This window comes from Mus caroli, unplaced genomic scaffold (genome assembly GCF_978045245.1).
Source record: "Mus caroli unplaced genomic scaffold, Mus_caroli_1 scaffold_11, whole genome shotgun sequence".
Lineage (NCBI taxonomy): Eukaryota > Metazoa > Chordata > Mammalia > Rodentia > Muridae > Mus > Mus caroli.
In genome coordinates, this window is record NW_028227266.1 from 102,535,252 (window position 1) to 102,551,729 (window position 16,478).

The 16,478-nt window shown below is 45.2% G+C and overlaps 1 protein-coding gene across 2 annotated transcripts in view; it reads right to left on the bottom strand.

Moving 5' to 3' along the window:
- The window catches only part of Tmem108 (transmembrane protein 108), a 298,352-nt gene extending 282,878 nt beyond the window's left edge, over positions 1-15,474 (bottom strand). For both annotated transcript variants that reach the window (XM_021172799.2, XM_021172798.2), the window contains exons 1-2: positions 15,411-15,474; positions 6,796-6,908 (exon numbers count right to left, since the gene is read on the bottom strand). The gene's annotated coding sequence lies outside the window, so the exon portion shown is untranslated. The remainder of the gene's footprint in view (positions 1-6,795; positions 6,909-15,410) is intronic.
- Between the last annotated feature and the right edge of the window lie 1,004 nt (positions 15,475-16,478).

A 16,478-nucleotide genomic window follows, 5' to 3' on the forward strand; every position in this document is an offset into this window, starting at 1 on the left:
ACCTTTAACCCCTCAAAATGAATGTCTACATATGGCCTTTGAAGTATTCAACAACAGAGGTGAGGCAGCCAAAAGGGAAAGGGAAAGAGGCCGAGAAGAGACAGGAAAAGAATACCAGCTTCCAGGTCCTGGCTGAGGCTCTCCACAAATCTCTTCCAAACCAGTCCACGCTCCACCGGTTGTTCCAAGGAAGCAGGGTCAGCCCACCTCCTTGTTTCTGATATAATCACACTGACCAGTGGCCTGAGGAATGCCCTAACCTACAGCCACCCACAAGACACAGGGGCTTCTTTTCCATTCAGAATATTACTGACTTAATAGTAACACGAGTCTCAGGCATTTGCCATGAGCCAGACACTCTGCACACTCTGTACATCTAACTTGGTCTACCCGTCTGGCGACACACCCTTCACCCACTCTTTTCTATGAATGCCAATGTCTACTTTCACTGCTAGGCTGAGATCTCTTATTTAAATGCAAGCTTTCTATACATATCTGCCCCCCCACACCAAGATAATTTACCATATTTCTCCTCAGCCTGGACTTGGGTGGGGTCCAAACTTAAGCTTCCACTCACAGCCTCTTGTCCTTAGTCTGCCCTCACGAAGTCTGTGACACCTCAAAGGCTTCAATGGCTGCCCGTCACAATCCTATCCTCACAATTTGAGAAATCCTTCTACCCTCATCATCCAGGTGGGCAGCAGGTCACACTGTATCCAAGGTCAGGAACCAGAGGGAGATGACCACTCCTGCTCAGTCTGCTCGCACCATTCAGTCCTGGACCTTAGTAAATGGGACTGTGTTGCCCACGTTTAAGGCATCTCCTTCCACTTCAATTAACCTAACTTTGATAATCTCTCTCACACAGGGCCTTTCGTTTCCACTGATTGTAAATATTATCAAGTTGACTATCAAGATTCAACACCAACCCAAGCAAATTCCAAGGATGTCATTTGTGGTTCTATCAATAAATGATCAATAGTCACACCGAGATGCAGAAGAACCAGAATGGCTAACTCCGTATTTCAGAGGATCAAAAGTTGGAGGAGTGATACTGTATGAATTAATGATTTACTATAAAGTTACAGTAGCCAGGAGGTTTGTACTGCTGAAAGGCCAGACAAACAGAATCAATTAAAAATAATGAGCCCAGATATAGACCCACACAAATAAAGTCAGTTAATCTATAGCAAAAGCACAACAGCAGGCAATACAAGGCTACCTGAGTATTTCCACAAATGGTGCCAGAACAGTCAAAACCCAGTGCACAAGTACACAAATGAGTGTAGGTAAACATTTTAAACTCTTCATAATCACTAATTCAACATGAACCACCAACTTAAAACACACAACACTATGAAAGACAGAGGGGGTAAGAAAAAAATCTACCATGCCCTTGAGTAGAACTAATGCTTTTAAAATACAAACTCAAATCCAAAATCTATAAGCAGAACTTCATTCAAATTAAAACTATCTGCTGTCTGCAAGTCAATATCATGGGGATGAGAAGGCAACAGCAAGAAAGTGTTTGCACAGGATGCTTTATGATAAAAGACTCAAAATATAAAATGTCCTTAAAAGTAAATAAAATATAAAACCTAATTATTAAAATATGGCCATAAAACCTTTAATAGACATTGCAATTAAAAAAAGATGCATAGATGCAGATCAGGTCCACACATATCAAGGAAATGTATATCAGAACCACAATGAGACAGCATCATGCCCATTTTAGGATGACTCAGGCCAGAACCCTGACAACAGCCAGGCCAGGGAAGAAGCAATACACAGAAACTCTCAGTACAGTGTCCTGGAAGGCACTTTGTCCATGTCTTACAAAATAAAGCATTCTGACAGATACTGTCCACCAGTCACATCCCTTGATATTTACCTAAAAAAGAGGAAAGTGTGTGTCCACCCAAAAGCCTGCTTGTGAAGGCTCATGGACCTTTACTGATAATAGCCCATCCTTGAGAGCATCCAAGACACCTTTCAGGAAGTAAATGGATAAATAAGAAAGTTCTGGGATACTGTGTAGTACACAAAAGAAACAAGTAACCAAATCACACAGAGACGGACAGAAACTTAAGTGGGTATTTACTGAGTGAAGGAAGCCATTTCAAAGGGTTACCTATTGTGGGACTCCAACAGCATAAAAACCAAACTGTGGCCTTAGGACCAACGGCTTCAAGTAGTTTAGGGGTGGAGGAGGGGAAGGAGATTCAATAAATAGGACACAGAGGGGTTTTAGGGAAACAAAAATAATACCTGTGATTATAACAGTGAACATGTGTCACCACGCATTAGTCCAAATCCTAGGAATGCACAGCTTCCAGATGGTACTCTAATGTAAACCACTGTCTTGGGGATAATTATGATGTAAATATAGGTTCCTAGACCATACAGAAATGCCAGTCTGGTTGGGGACACTGGCAATAGGACAGGCACACATATGTAGGAAGGAGAGAGATACAGAAGATCTTCGTATTTTTCTCTCTACATTTTGCTTCTACCTAGAACCACTCAAGACATTCTTAAAACACAGAGAGAGGGGAGGAGGGAGGAGGGAGAAGGGAGGAGGGAAAAGGGAGGAGGTAGAGGTAAAGGTGGGGGGACAAGCATTGTGTCATCCTCCCAATACCCCTGCCACCACCAAGGAAATAACCCAGAGGACCAATCCTACCCACAGCCACCTCTCCTTCCCTTCTGGCCACCTTATTAAAGGCACATAAACTTTCATTTGAATTCTCTCCATCATGCAAAACAACCCTGAGCTCCATAGCTTTAAATTACATCTCTTTTTTAAAAATGTTTTTATTTCCCTATTTTTTGATTTGTTGAAATGAAAATTTCTGAACAACTAATATTGGTAACATTAATAGATCATATCAACAGAAAGAAAACCCATCAGCAATGCTAAAGGGCTCAATCACTAATCTGTGCTGCATTACATTGCTTGTTAATTTTGCTTTAGGGCTTCATTCTTCAAGGGATAACTCCTCAGAGGGTTAGCCTTGTAAATCTGGACCCTCTTATGAAACACTTTTCTGAGCCAAGTTGGGGCTTGGAAGGAGCAGAGGTGAAAATTCTCTTCTCACTTCTAGATTCTTTGTAGAGCTGTAGGCAACATAAAAAACATGCTGTGACAACCTTCACTGCTGAGAGTCAGGCAGAGAACAAATGGACAGAGACAGCTTAGCAGCCCCAGATTAGAGGGGAAACATTTTAGAGATGGTGCATTCCGTTGTGTCAGAGAGACCGAGCCATGGCACTGCCTGTAGCAGGCAAATACTGTAGCAGTGTTTTAAAAATTCAGCAAGACACACAAATGTCTGACTTGGATGGAGATGTTCTAAAAGAATTCTACAGGAGTTGATATCTTTTATAATAAAAGTACATAGTCACTACAAATGTGGGTTTGTAACAACAGAGGGAGCCTGTGAACTAAAGCAGTAGTGGCCAGTGGAATGCTCTCCAATGATAGACATGGTAGATATCTGGACTATCAGAGACAGTAGCCAGAAACCACATGTGGCTGCAGCGCATGTGAAAAGTGGCAAGATCAAAAATGAAGACCTGAATTATAAGTCTAAATAACTGAAATAGTCACCCATCGCTAGCGGCTGCTCTTGGGACAAAGTTGAGACCATTTTTGGAAAATGGCATAACGTATTAGCATGAAAAAAAAAAGCCTATACCTGTTCCAAGAGCTTGGACAAATGTTTTCTCTGTGCCTTCAACAGCACAGACACAGAGATCCTACGTCAGATGCCAATGTACATCACAAGCCATGCGACAGCACTCAACCTGGGGCCTTGTGACATTAGATCATGAGGTCCATTCTGAGAGATTTGGATCAGGAGGTAACAAGACACCAGGCAATCCTGATGACTGACCTGGAGACAGAAGTTTGTGTAGCACTAGGGGAAAAAAATATCAACGACAAACACTTGTCAAGACTCTTTTCATGAAAGAGCCTCATTTTTGAAAGCACACACTCTCTCCCAGGCATTCTACACACACACACACACACACACACACACACACACACACACACACACACACACACACACACACACCAGAAGCCAAAGAAACCAGACTGTGCACAATGGCCTCCTCTATACTAGATCTAAGGTAGAGAACAACTGTAAATTTTTACCTGGACCAGAAACACAGTGAAGACAACTCAAAAGAATCCTCAAGAGCTTCCATCTAATCCCTGCAGTGGCTGTGTCCTGTAGTGGGACGGGGGCTCTTCACTAAAATATGAGGTTATTTCAGATTAGTTCAGAACTATGGCCTCCTTTCACTGCTCCAAGACACAGACAGCACTGGGGAGCACATGCCACATGAGAACACGCTAGGTATCACTCCATGGGAGCACACTGAAGGCGTGTCTCAAAGAAGACAAGGGAAAGAAATGCAAAGGCCCTAGAGAAGCGGCAAGCTGTTTCTCTAAGCAGCCTCTATCTTTCTGTGACCTGCACTCACTCAGTCACTCAGTTAGGAAATTCTTGTTTTGGTGGTTTCCTTTGTCTGTCCTTCAGTCTAATTATACGTGAGCCATTTTAACATTAAGAAATCACTCTGTCAGATGCAATTTCCATGAATGCTCTTTGGAACGGCCAGCTTTTTGCCTCGTGCCCTCTGTTGGTCCTTAACTTGGCGGCGAAGGAAAAGCTTTCATCCAGAATGCATTGCTGCGGGGGAGCTAGAACATCACCGTCTTCAAAGGAACTCAGATTCCAGGTCTGTGCGGAACTGCCCACATTCCCAAATTCACCCTCCTTCGATTCCCACTGCTCCCCCTCTGCTGCCGTCATGACAGATCGGGAGAGATTCTTGGGCCCTAAGTCCTTGGGGAGATAGTTATCACTTAGCATTTTAAGCAACCCTGATCCACCACACAGTGGTGTGCACCTTGCTTCCTTGGGCTGAGTTACTGCAGTGTGCCTATTTTACAGGCAGGGAAACTGAGGGGGGTGGGGTAGGAATTAAAGCTCAGCCCTGGAGAAATTTAGAACAGTATTAAACCACTGTATTCCTTCAGCTGTGGCAATGTTGTCTACCAGGAAACATTTAACAATACCCAGAGACCTTTTTGATGGTCAGGATTGCTTGGGAAGCTACGGGCATTTAGTGGGCAGAGGTTAAGGGCAAAGACACACTGTAGATCCCACATGGCCTAGCAACAGCCCACACAGGGACTGCCTCACTGGAATCAATACTGCCTGGTGTACTGGTAATTCTCACACCATGCCTGTTTGTTTAGTTGGTTGGTTGGGTTATTTTTGTTGTTGATTTTTGTTTTGTTTGTTAGGGTTTTTTTTTTTTGCCCCTTATTAATGGTTCAAGAATGACTGCCTCAACAATTTGATCCCTGTACAATATTTACACAGAAATATGCCAGCTGCTTGCTATTTTTGATGTAAAACACTTCTTAGATACATTCAAAATAGAGGCCATATGAAAGCCACAGATAAAAAGGAGATAGTCCCATGACAAGCCCAACTCTCCTAGGGATAAAATTTAACAAGGAACATTCCTCCCACCCGTGACCTCCAGGCCCTGGGCTGAGGTCTGTGTCTGCTGGTTGTCTGGACTCCATCTGTGTCAGACGGCCTGCCTTACAGCTGTGTGTCTCTCCAGGCTTCATCCCTGGTCATGTGCATCACTCAAGAGCGGCAATGATGCACACTTACGGGAATCTCCAGGGATCCGCAGCCCTTAATCGTCTATTTTGTTCAGTAAATTGTATTCATTAGTGAGCCACAGGAGGCACGGAAGTACAGGCAGCCTTTCTGGGTGCCCTCAGCCTAGCAAGGTCTCACGGCACTGAACCTCCAGGCTGAAAACAGTCCTCCCTCCGGGTTAAAGGTTAACAACAACCACAATAAAATAAAATAAAATAAAAAATAAAAATAAAAAATAAAAATAAAAAATAAAAATAAATTAAAATAAAATAAAAATAAGGATATAAAAATATCCTATCACTTAACTGTTCTTAGCTGTGCTTGGAGTACTATTAGTCATTTCCTCTTCAAGGAACCTAGGTTTTGTTCAAGTGCAGAAGCTGAAGAGCAAGAGCTGCCTCTCCCCTCCCCCCCTCAGCCCCCCACCCGAACCCTATCACCCCCTGCCCCGGGATCTCCACCTATCTCCTACTACTTGAACTTTTTTTTTTGGCCACAAACAAAAACCCCAAGCCAGGATTAGTTACCAAGCACCCTGTAGGCACATACAGGGTACCTGCAACTACAGGCAGCTGAGCGGCTAGGCACATGGCTTCCAGAGATACAAGATAGGAAGCAATTCGTGGGTAGTGGAATGCTGAGCTTAATTTAAGCTGCTACAGACCACCACGCCAGGGACTTCGGCTCTCACAGGCCACTTCCTTCAGGAACAGCAATCGGTGAAGGAAACGTTCAGGGAATGATTCACGGAAGCAGAGGAAGGCAGGAAGGGACCTCTGACCAGATTATTCGCAATACAATAGGGCTTCAGGCAAAAGGCAGCTGGTCTCGAACTCTCTCTTGCTTTGCTCCTACAAATCACACTCCATACAAACCCACTCAATAACTGTGTGTAGAGATGTCTCCATGCACAGTACACATCCCCATCCCTTGGTCACCATTGTTCACACATCTTGATTTGAGTCCATGATTTGAATAAAGCAAGCTTTAGAAGCCTCTCACAGACAGACAGAGGATCTCACTGCACCAACTCCACGACTCTGCTGAGACAAGAGCATCTATGACTCAACGAAGCCAGTGAAACGGAGCGCATGTGCCTTACCCTGGAGGAGAGGGTGTGGAAGCCTTCAGACGCTCTTACATCCTCATAACCCATCGGATCTGCTGCCTTTCACCACACGCTCGCTTCTGCATGCTGGACCACAGCAAAGCGATCTGCCAAAGACAAAAATGAATGAGGACAACAGGCCACTGTATATACAACTTCATCCCCAAAGCTGTTATTCAAATCAATTTGTTAAAAATGGACTTCATGCTTACAACACAGACCCCAGCCTCTGGTATGGTTCACGATCATCAGTATAAGAGGTTCCCATATGCATTCCTAACAGGTTAAAGTCAAGAGAGACGGATTTGATCCAGAAACCAAAATACTGTGGCTCCTACATCTTTATACTATAATCTCCAAGGTTCCCCTGAGGCAGTGGATCTTAACCTGTGGGTCATGTTTCCTTTAGGGGTCAAAACCTTTGGGGGTCAAATGACCCTTTCAAAGGGGTCATATAAGACCATGAGAAAACACAGATTTTATACTATAGTTCACAACAGTAGCAGACTATAGTTCTGAAGTAGCAAGAAAAATACTGTTATGGTTGGGGGTCACAGCAGCATGGGGAACTGTACTGAAGGGTCACAGCACTAAAAGGGTTGAGAACCACTACAAGAGTAGCAGAAATTCGACCTTAGAGTCTGACTTTGTTCTCTAGCATATCATTGCTCTCCATTCCAGTGAACTAGGGATGAATAATAGGAAGGACTTACAAGGGTATTTGGGGTGCATGTGTGCATATATGGGCAACATGGCTATAGATATGCATACTAACACTGCCTCCCCCCCAATGGTATACACTTTTCCACTTCTTACCACATTCTGTTGGCTGCTCAAAGTCATACAGTCATGCTTAACCCCACGGGCTGGGAAGTGAGCTGTCTTGGGTCAGGCTCACTCCAGCCCAATTAAGATAGCCTTGGGTTTAGACTAGAGACTCTGAACTTGATGCAGCACAGTGACCTTTGACCTTGTTACTTTACAACTCTGAGTCTCAGCCTTTTCTTTCATAAAACATCACGCCTCCGATACAGGATCTATTCCACACAAGACTCCACAAGCGCTTCTCAGACCCTCCTGGGTGTGCACTGTTATCAGGGAATCTTGATAAAAATGTAGGTTCTGAGTTGAAAGGTCATGGGGTAAGGCCTGACATCCTTCAATTTTAACAAGCCCCAGGGCAGTGGTTCTCAGCCTGCCTACTGCTGTGACCCTTTAATACAGTTCCTCGTGTTGTGGTGACCCAAACTATAAGATTATTTTCATTGCGACTTCATAATTGTAATTTTGTTACTGTTATGAATCAAAATGTAAATATCTATATGCAAGGTATGGGATATGTGGCCCCGTAAAAGGGATGGTCTACCCCAAAGGAGCTGTGACCCACAGGTTGAGAACTACTGTCCTGGGAGATTCTGATGCTATTGTTCAATAGCTACTCTGTGGCTAGAAGAGAAATATGAGGGGGGATGCTGGGGAAGAGACTGGGAGAAGAGGAGGGAGGGGCAACTACAGTCAGAAATGAGAGAAGAATAAAATAAAAAATATGTAAGATTAGAGAATATTTGGCAAACTTTATACACTTTATACTTTATTTCACATAAGGATTTTTATATCACCACTGTTTCTGATTCTGCATGAGCTTTCAACTAGCAGCATTTTAAAGATCTACTTAGTCTGGATACCAGATACAATTCCACAGAATCACACAAGTTTAGAAAAGGTTAGAACATAAAGGGTCATTTGAAACAAACTCAGGGAGGTGATTGGTACCCCTTTCCCAACCAAATTTCATAACAACTTAGGAACAGAAGTTCAACCTTAGAAGCAACAATTTGACTTTGTTCTCTAGTATATGATCTCTCTCAATAAGCTAACAAGGAAAAAATAGTTTTCTTCTATTAAGGCAAAAACAAAGACCACTCTGTCTTAGAGCCAAAAAGACAGCAGAAAGGTGGCTTGTACCAGCACAGGCCACTGCAGGACAAAGGGTAAGCAAGATGTCACAGGACAGGACCTGGAGGTTTGTCAAACAATTCTCCACAACAACAAAGTTACTTCTCATGTGTCTAAAGTGGAAATGGACCACAAAATAACATCAGTGTAGCCTCTGGTAACAATGAGACTTTTTTAAAATTTTATTTCTAATCCATACCAGTTCAGAGTCACTCCTATTTAAAGACAATTAGGAAAAGAAAGTATTTGTGACTGTAAATAGGGAAAATGTGGTGATTAGCCACAGTACATCTTGGGTACTGATGGAAACAGCTGGTGAAGTCTTATTAGACGTTCTACCTCTGAAGTGATTTTACAGCTCTAAGATTGCGGTGAGCTTGGAGCTTAGAGCACAATGTCTAGTGGATGCTGCTGATAGACGAAGCAGCTAGCAGAAGAAAGGAGTTGGGGTATACAGTTCATGCCATTCTGTCATGGACTGGGAAGGTGTCCAGTTGAGGATTGCTAAGGGTGAAGGACTCACAAGGCCCCTTCCTTAGATCTTTAGGCAGTCAATGATGGCTGGAATGGGAGAGTCATTTTCTTTCACGGTGTAGCTATGGGTTTCTCATGCTTCTATAAATAAGCTCACTCATGCAGCTTTAGCCCTAATTAAACACATGCAAGCACATTCTCACACACATGAGGACACATGCAGGTGTGTGCATGCACACACACACACACACACACACACTTATCTCACCCACCACACATAAGACTGATAGTGGTAGTTAGGCTTATCTGGGACAAGGAAAGGGATCTTGAGGAATGGAGGATAATAGTGAGGACACATACGATCAAATACATACACATATGAGAATGCTGTAATAGAGTCCATTATGCACACTTAATATATGCAAATAAGAACTTAAAAGAATCTTCATGACATATATCAGAAAGGTAATGAATATGTGGACCTCAAATTAAAATAATGAGAGCTGGGGTCCCTTAGTATGCAGGTCACAGCCAGTAAAGCAACATGAACTTAAAAGTACTCTGGTGAAATTAGGAGGGTACTGAGAAAGATTTGATGAAATGGATATCAATACTTGCACATCTATTATGAAGATGGGTAAAGTGATGTGCTTTGTCTCTTCATTTGGGGAGCAATTTTAATAAAGGTTCAACATCCCTAAACGTTCACAGCTTAATTTCTACGTTCTGATCCCAACTTTTTGCCTACCATTCTGTTAGTTTAACAATCAAGAACTCTCCCTTTGGGGCTGGGGAGAAGGCTTGGATGGCAATGTGAATTCAAGCCCCAGAACCATGTAAAAGACCTGGGTGTGGTGGAATACACGTGAAATGCCAGCACTAGGAGGCAGGGACGGTTAAGATCTCTGGGGCTCACTGGCCAGCTCACCTAGCAAAATCTCAAAAAGGGGGTAAGAAATGACACCCCCAAATTGTCCACTGGACTCTGGACATTCATGCATCTATGCTGTGTGTGCTCATGCACAGACACGCATATGGGTGTACATATTCTTCCCTTTAAACCTGGGATAGTAATGCATACACACATATAATATCAGCACTTGGGAGGCAGAGTCAGGACACTCGCAACTTCAAGGACACACTGGCCACACAGCAAGTTAAGAGCAGCCTGGGGTACCAGGACCCTGCCTTGACAGAACAAGACAAAAATCCCCCCCTTGTCATTTTTCCCGAGCTACTCCAGACAGTCACATTCTTATCCCACCTTTGTGCCATGGGTCCATTTGGCATTCTGTTGAAGTCTAAGGCCCTCTTCTCAGAATATGATCAAGAGCTAGAGACATAACTCACGAGGACTTGAGCTCAATTCCCTAGCATGAATATTAATAATAACCAGATGTGGTGGCACATGCCTCTAACTTTACCATTAGGGTGGTACAATCAGAGAGATCTCTAGAGTTTGTTGTCCAGGATTCCCAAATCAGTGAGCTCCAGGCTCAGTGAGAGACTCTGTCTCAAAATCTAAGATGAAAAGAGATAGAGGAAAACACCTAACATTCACCTCTGACCCCCACACTCATCCACATGCCCAGGCCCAGCTTTGTAGACGCATAAAGACACACACACACACACACACACACACACAGAGGCAAAGATGTGAAATTATAGAGACAAATTACCTAACACTTACTTTCTTACCCATACAGACTTGGGGAGTCCATGGACTCACTTTAAGAACCTCACATTGTATTTTAGGATTAAAAAATCCTTACAGGAAATGGTATTGCAGAAAAGAGGAAGGAAGGAAGGAAGGAAGAAAGGAAGGAAGGAAAGAGGGAAGGAAGGATGGAGCAAAGACATACAGTAAGGGGTTCAGCATAGGGTCAGCCAGACAAAAAAACCGAAAAAGCTAAAAAGAAAAGCCCATGCCACTCATACTGTGACTTTAATCCCATACCACTGAGTATCTCAGAGAAACTCCCTGGCCCAGCCCTGTGTACACAACACATGGTTAGGTTGTATCCTAACCATGGGGGAAGGGAGGCAGTGCAGGAGAAGGAACCCGAAGCTCACTTCCCAAGCTGAGGTCCTCATCCTCCCGAGAGCTTTTCACCATTAAGTCACTCAGTTAAAAGGTGGGAAAGTTAAGTTAACCACCCCCCCGGGAGGGGGGTGTTCTTCTCCCTCTGAACCACAGGACTCCAATCGAAGTACCACAGTTTCCACAGAAGAAAGCTTCACGGGGAAAGCACGCCACTGACAGGAAGCTTCAGAAATACCTTATGGGAAATCACCCAGCCGAAGCACCTCAGACTTCTAAAGATATTTATTTACGTGACACTCACTTGACAAACCCAGTAAACATAAGAAAAATAACAGCCAGGTAGACAGATTGATTTATGGCCACAATGAGGCAGTGTCAATGATTTGTGACGATCGATCGCTGTCTTGTCCCAATGGGATTTTAGAATTTGTTACTGATAGAAAACATACGCACAAAACATCTTATCAGTTCAGTTGAAGAGACAGGAATCGGCTCACAGGAGGCTGAGCTACAGGGCGACAGCTGTGCAAAGAGCAGGTACTGAGTGTGGATCCCAGAGGCGGCCGGCCTGTTCTATAGCTTATAGCTTGGGCAGGATCAGAGCTAAGACCTTCCCCTACATTGTGACGTCTCCATTGCTGGCTAAAACACCTCCTTCCCTCCAGTTTAGTATATTCAAAACCCACATAAGAGAGCACTTTGTAACAAAGAACAAAATAGTTACTTCAAAACTGGAAGATGCATAAAGGAACTCTGGCTTAAAGTTGTTTTTTGGGTTTTTTTTTTTTTTAAGTCCGAGTTTTGAGTGGTTACCATGGACTTGACGGTTATCGTTAGCTAACGACAGTCTACAAACGCGTGTTAGAAAATTTCGAGTTTCAAAAGAAACTGATTTAAAATGATCTGACCTACCTTCTGTGGACAATCGTGGGATGTAACGACTGAACATTATTTTCACAAGCACTCCAGCTCCCATGGCTACCCTCAGGGTATGTACTGCTGACTATAGACTGGGTTCAAAATCATGTGCACCCCCTTCATGGTGTCATCCTCGTGCGGAGACTAGGTGTGCATGCAAATAATAGAAATGAAGTCCTGGGATGAACAGCAAACTGCAACCTCAACATTAGGTCTGCGTAACCACTGCTCTTAAACCTTGTACTATGAAGCTTCGCAATGTACACCCACCCAATCTCTGCTCAGAAAACACACACACACACACACACTCTCACACGCCACATGAGGGGGGAGGGGAGGGGAGGGAGAGGGATAGGGAGAGGGGAAGAGGGAGGAGAGGAAGAAGGGAAGGGAGAGGGAGAAGGAAAGGGATGGGAGAGAAGGAGAGAGAGAAAGAAAAGAAATCCTCACCCCACTCTATTCCTAAATTATATAAAAAGTTACATGCTCAGAACAGCATCACCATCAGCATCATAGTTGTCGTCAAGATTGTCACTTTTACCTGGGAGATAACAACCTATCAAAACCCACACCAAATCCACACTGCTGCTGATAGTTCCATAGCCAGCCTCTTCAGGAATTCCCAGAGGCAAGAGTGCCATCTACTGGCAGGGAGGGTACAACTTGTTTGATGGAAACCTGTAGGTGGCAGGAGATAAGGACTGGAAAGACAGGCATCTGTATTTTCGTCTTAGTGGGGCTCTTTTCCACAGCGCATCACAGGCATAACTGACACAGCCTGAGACTCATAAGCTCTGGAGGAGCCTCTGTCACATGGGCATGGTCCTCTGAAGGCCAGCCAGGCTAGCCGATAACGAGAAGCTTTGCCTGGACAACATCACTCCATCAAGCAGCCGAGCCTGGCTGAATTCAATCATCCCTGGCTCTCCTTTCCACCAACACAGGAGCTTACCCAGAACCCCACCTGTGGCAGTGTAAGCCAGCTTTATCTTACAGTGCACACCCTACGGAATTCTCCCAGGCACCGCCATCGTGAAGGCTCTTATATTTATACAACGTGACACAGATCCTCCTCAAAGGGCATGGCTGCTTAGACACGCAGGTCTGACTATAATCTCTCTCCTTAGTCCGTGACTAAGAGGACAGAAACAACAGAGAGAATTCTGTGGCCGTCTTGAAAGCAGAAGTGAGGGGCTTTTGTTGAATCAGAGGATAAAGCCCACATCTGACAAGTCAAAGAGGTCCACTGCATACCCCACATTGAACTATGCCTGCTGATTTTTCTGTTGGCCATTTAGACCTTAAGCAGAGTTTTTTCAGCCTCTTTGAAACAGCTGAACCCGCTTCTACCAGTTAAAACACACGTCAATGCCCTTTGTGTATCTTATATGAAGATTACATGCAAAATGACATCTCTTCTCTAAAAGCAGAAATTGTGTGCTTTCCTCAAACCATGCCACCTCCTTCGTCCTCAACATTCCTCTCCCGTCCCCAGTGTATGTCAGCTTCCATATTTAAGTTGTCCCCACTAATTTTCTGTGTTTCAGTCTATCAGATGAGAACCTTTATTGCGCTTTAGTGGGGTCATCTGTTGTGTTCCCACTGTGCCTCACAGCAGATCCCGTTCTATGCTCATCTCAGGAAACCACCAAAAGTTTACTCTGTGCTGTGCTGCTGAGAACCCCGAGTTTGATTCCTGTAGTCTAACAAATGGAAGAGGTGCCTTCTCAAACCAACAGAACAAAACAACAAAACGTTTGCTTTTTTAACTTGCCCAATGAATTGAAATTTTCAGCAAGTAAATGAATATTGTGTAATTCAATAAATTAAATTGAGTATTTTGCTGGCACAAGGTACGCTTGTTTTAGATGCCTAAGAAAAAAAGCAACTTCACACGGGGGAAGAAGGGGCCTTACAGTAGGATCAGAATGTCCCCAAAGAGTCAGGCAGAGACTGAGTCACCTTAAGTTCTGAATGGGTTACACTGAAACTCATTAGCTGAACCAGTTTTTACAACGCCAGGTGCATCAGATTAGTTAACCCGAGGAAAACTCATGGGATCTTTTAAGTTTCATATCTTTTAAGATGCCTTAAATGTCATTTCTACTGGGTTTGGGGACACACTCACTCCCCAAGAACCTGCCTTTTAAGCACCGTGTTAAACTCTTGGACACACCCTCCCTCTTCTAAAGGATTCTAGGGAGATTTCCTCCCCCCACACCCCATCTCTTTGGCAGCCAAATGGTCTTTTAAAAAAAAAACATACACTTTAGCAAAGATTTACAAAGTGCATCTTAGACCCTACCTCCCCTCTCCCTTATGTTGCCCTCCTGACAGGCTGAAACTAAGTACCCTCTTGAATAGACCTAGAAAGTCACAGAACCCACCCCCACCCCGCGTCTTCTATCTTCTTGAAGAAGCCTCTCAGTGCACTGTCTGGTCTGCAGTTCACTGCAGGCAAATTCCCTCACTATTTCCCAGTCACCAGTTACACTGTCTCTGGAAACCGTTTTTTGTGACCTGCTCTAATTGTTTTAAAGGGAAAAATATTTAAGGTTTGTAACGCATCTCTGGATTCTCTCCGTAGGTTCCGAGCATTATATTTCGGTGAAGTCTGGGGTGAGGGCAGGCTCGAGGTTCAGCGGACCGACAGGGCAGCCTTCCCCAGGGCACCCTTCTCCAGGCAGCACAGGCTCGGTTCCCCCACGATGCTCGCTCCCGCATCGAGGCAGAAGGATCATCAGCTGCGCTAGGAATTCTGCTTCTCTCTGCAGTCACCGGATTAGTTCTGGTCTCAAGGGCTTGAACCAAAGTGACACTACCCTCTCCCCGACCCTTTCGTTTTCCTATGCGACAGGTCCCACTGCATGGAAGCCACCTTCTGCCCAGACCCAGTCCAGCGCCCGTGGCGCCCTCGCGGCGCTTCGGGAGCCCTTCCCCTGGGGAGGGGACCGGTGGCAGCATCCCTCCGGGGCGGGAAACAAAGGCGGAGGAGAGGCGGCCAGGTGGGCAAGCCTCTTCGGGCACAGCCACGGTGACCGCGGGGAGGATGGCCAGATGTATCAGAGGGTGGGAAAAGGGAAACCAAGGCTCGGAGACTAGCGAATGCTTGGGCTGCATCCTCCCTAGTCCAGGGCTCCAGGGGCAGGCAAGCCCAGAGCCATCCCCCGCCGCTCCCCGGGACCCGGCATCAGAGGGACCGCCCCACTCCGCTCACCTCGGGAGAAGCGCTCCGGCTCCCTCCGACGGCTCCGGAGAAAGCCCCGCCGCTCGCGCTCGCGCTCGCGCACGCGCACTCGCGCCTTCACCCTCCGGCCCCCGCGGGCGCCCCTCCGACCGGGCTCTGGCCCGCCCCGGCCCTGTCCGTCAGCGTCCGCGAGAACCAATCGTGTCGCGTGGACAGCCTAGCGCTGGTCACGTGGCCTCGCAAGCCAATCACCAAATTGCCCTCGGCAAGCGCCTGGCTCCGATGTCCCCGGGGCTTCGGTTGCTACCGAGTAGAGCGGGTGCGAGGCGGGCACAAAGGGCTGAGTCCCTTATTTCCGCGGATGAGTGGCGTCCAGTTGGTCAATTCCTACATCTAATGATTTCTCAGATCCTAGCTTAAATAAGAATCACCTGGGAGTCTAGTTAAAGTCTGGGGTGTAGCCTCGAGAATCTGCATTTCTTACAAGTCCCCAAGTAGTGATGAACCTTCTCTTGGTCCAAGGCCACGCTTTAAGGAGCACTGTCAAAAAATGATGTGGCTAGCCCCTGCCCCGTTTATTTGTAAGTTTCACGACCTTTCTTGCCCTTCAGTGTTGAAGAGCATTCAGATGACTGTCTCGACGTGTGGTGAAGAGATGAGACCTAGAGTTTGGACAGCAGCTGAGGAAAGGGTATGGAGTAGCTACCTGGACCAACTTTATGTGTATGTGGAACAGACTGAGTAGAGACAAATGAGAACACCCCGTGCTAAAGTGCTCACACGTGTGGCTCAGTATCAGTATTCAGGAGACTTGACCAGATAAGAGAGAAACCATCCAAGTGGTTCCAGCCTTGTAGAATCTCAACAGCCTGTAATAAGACTTTACGATTGAATTTTTAAAAATGTTTTAAAATAGCAGTCCTTAACCTATCTGTCACGACCCCCGTTAAGGTCCATGGCTACATTTTTATGTTATAACTTGTAACAGTAGCAAAATTACAGTTATAAAGTAGGAAAACAATTTTTATGGTGTGGGGGGGTCACCACAATATGAGGAACCATGTTAAAAGGTCGCAGCATGAGAAGGTTGAGAACCAC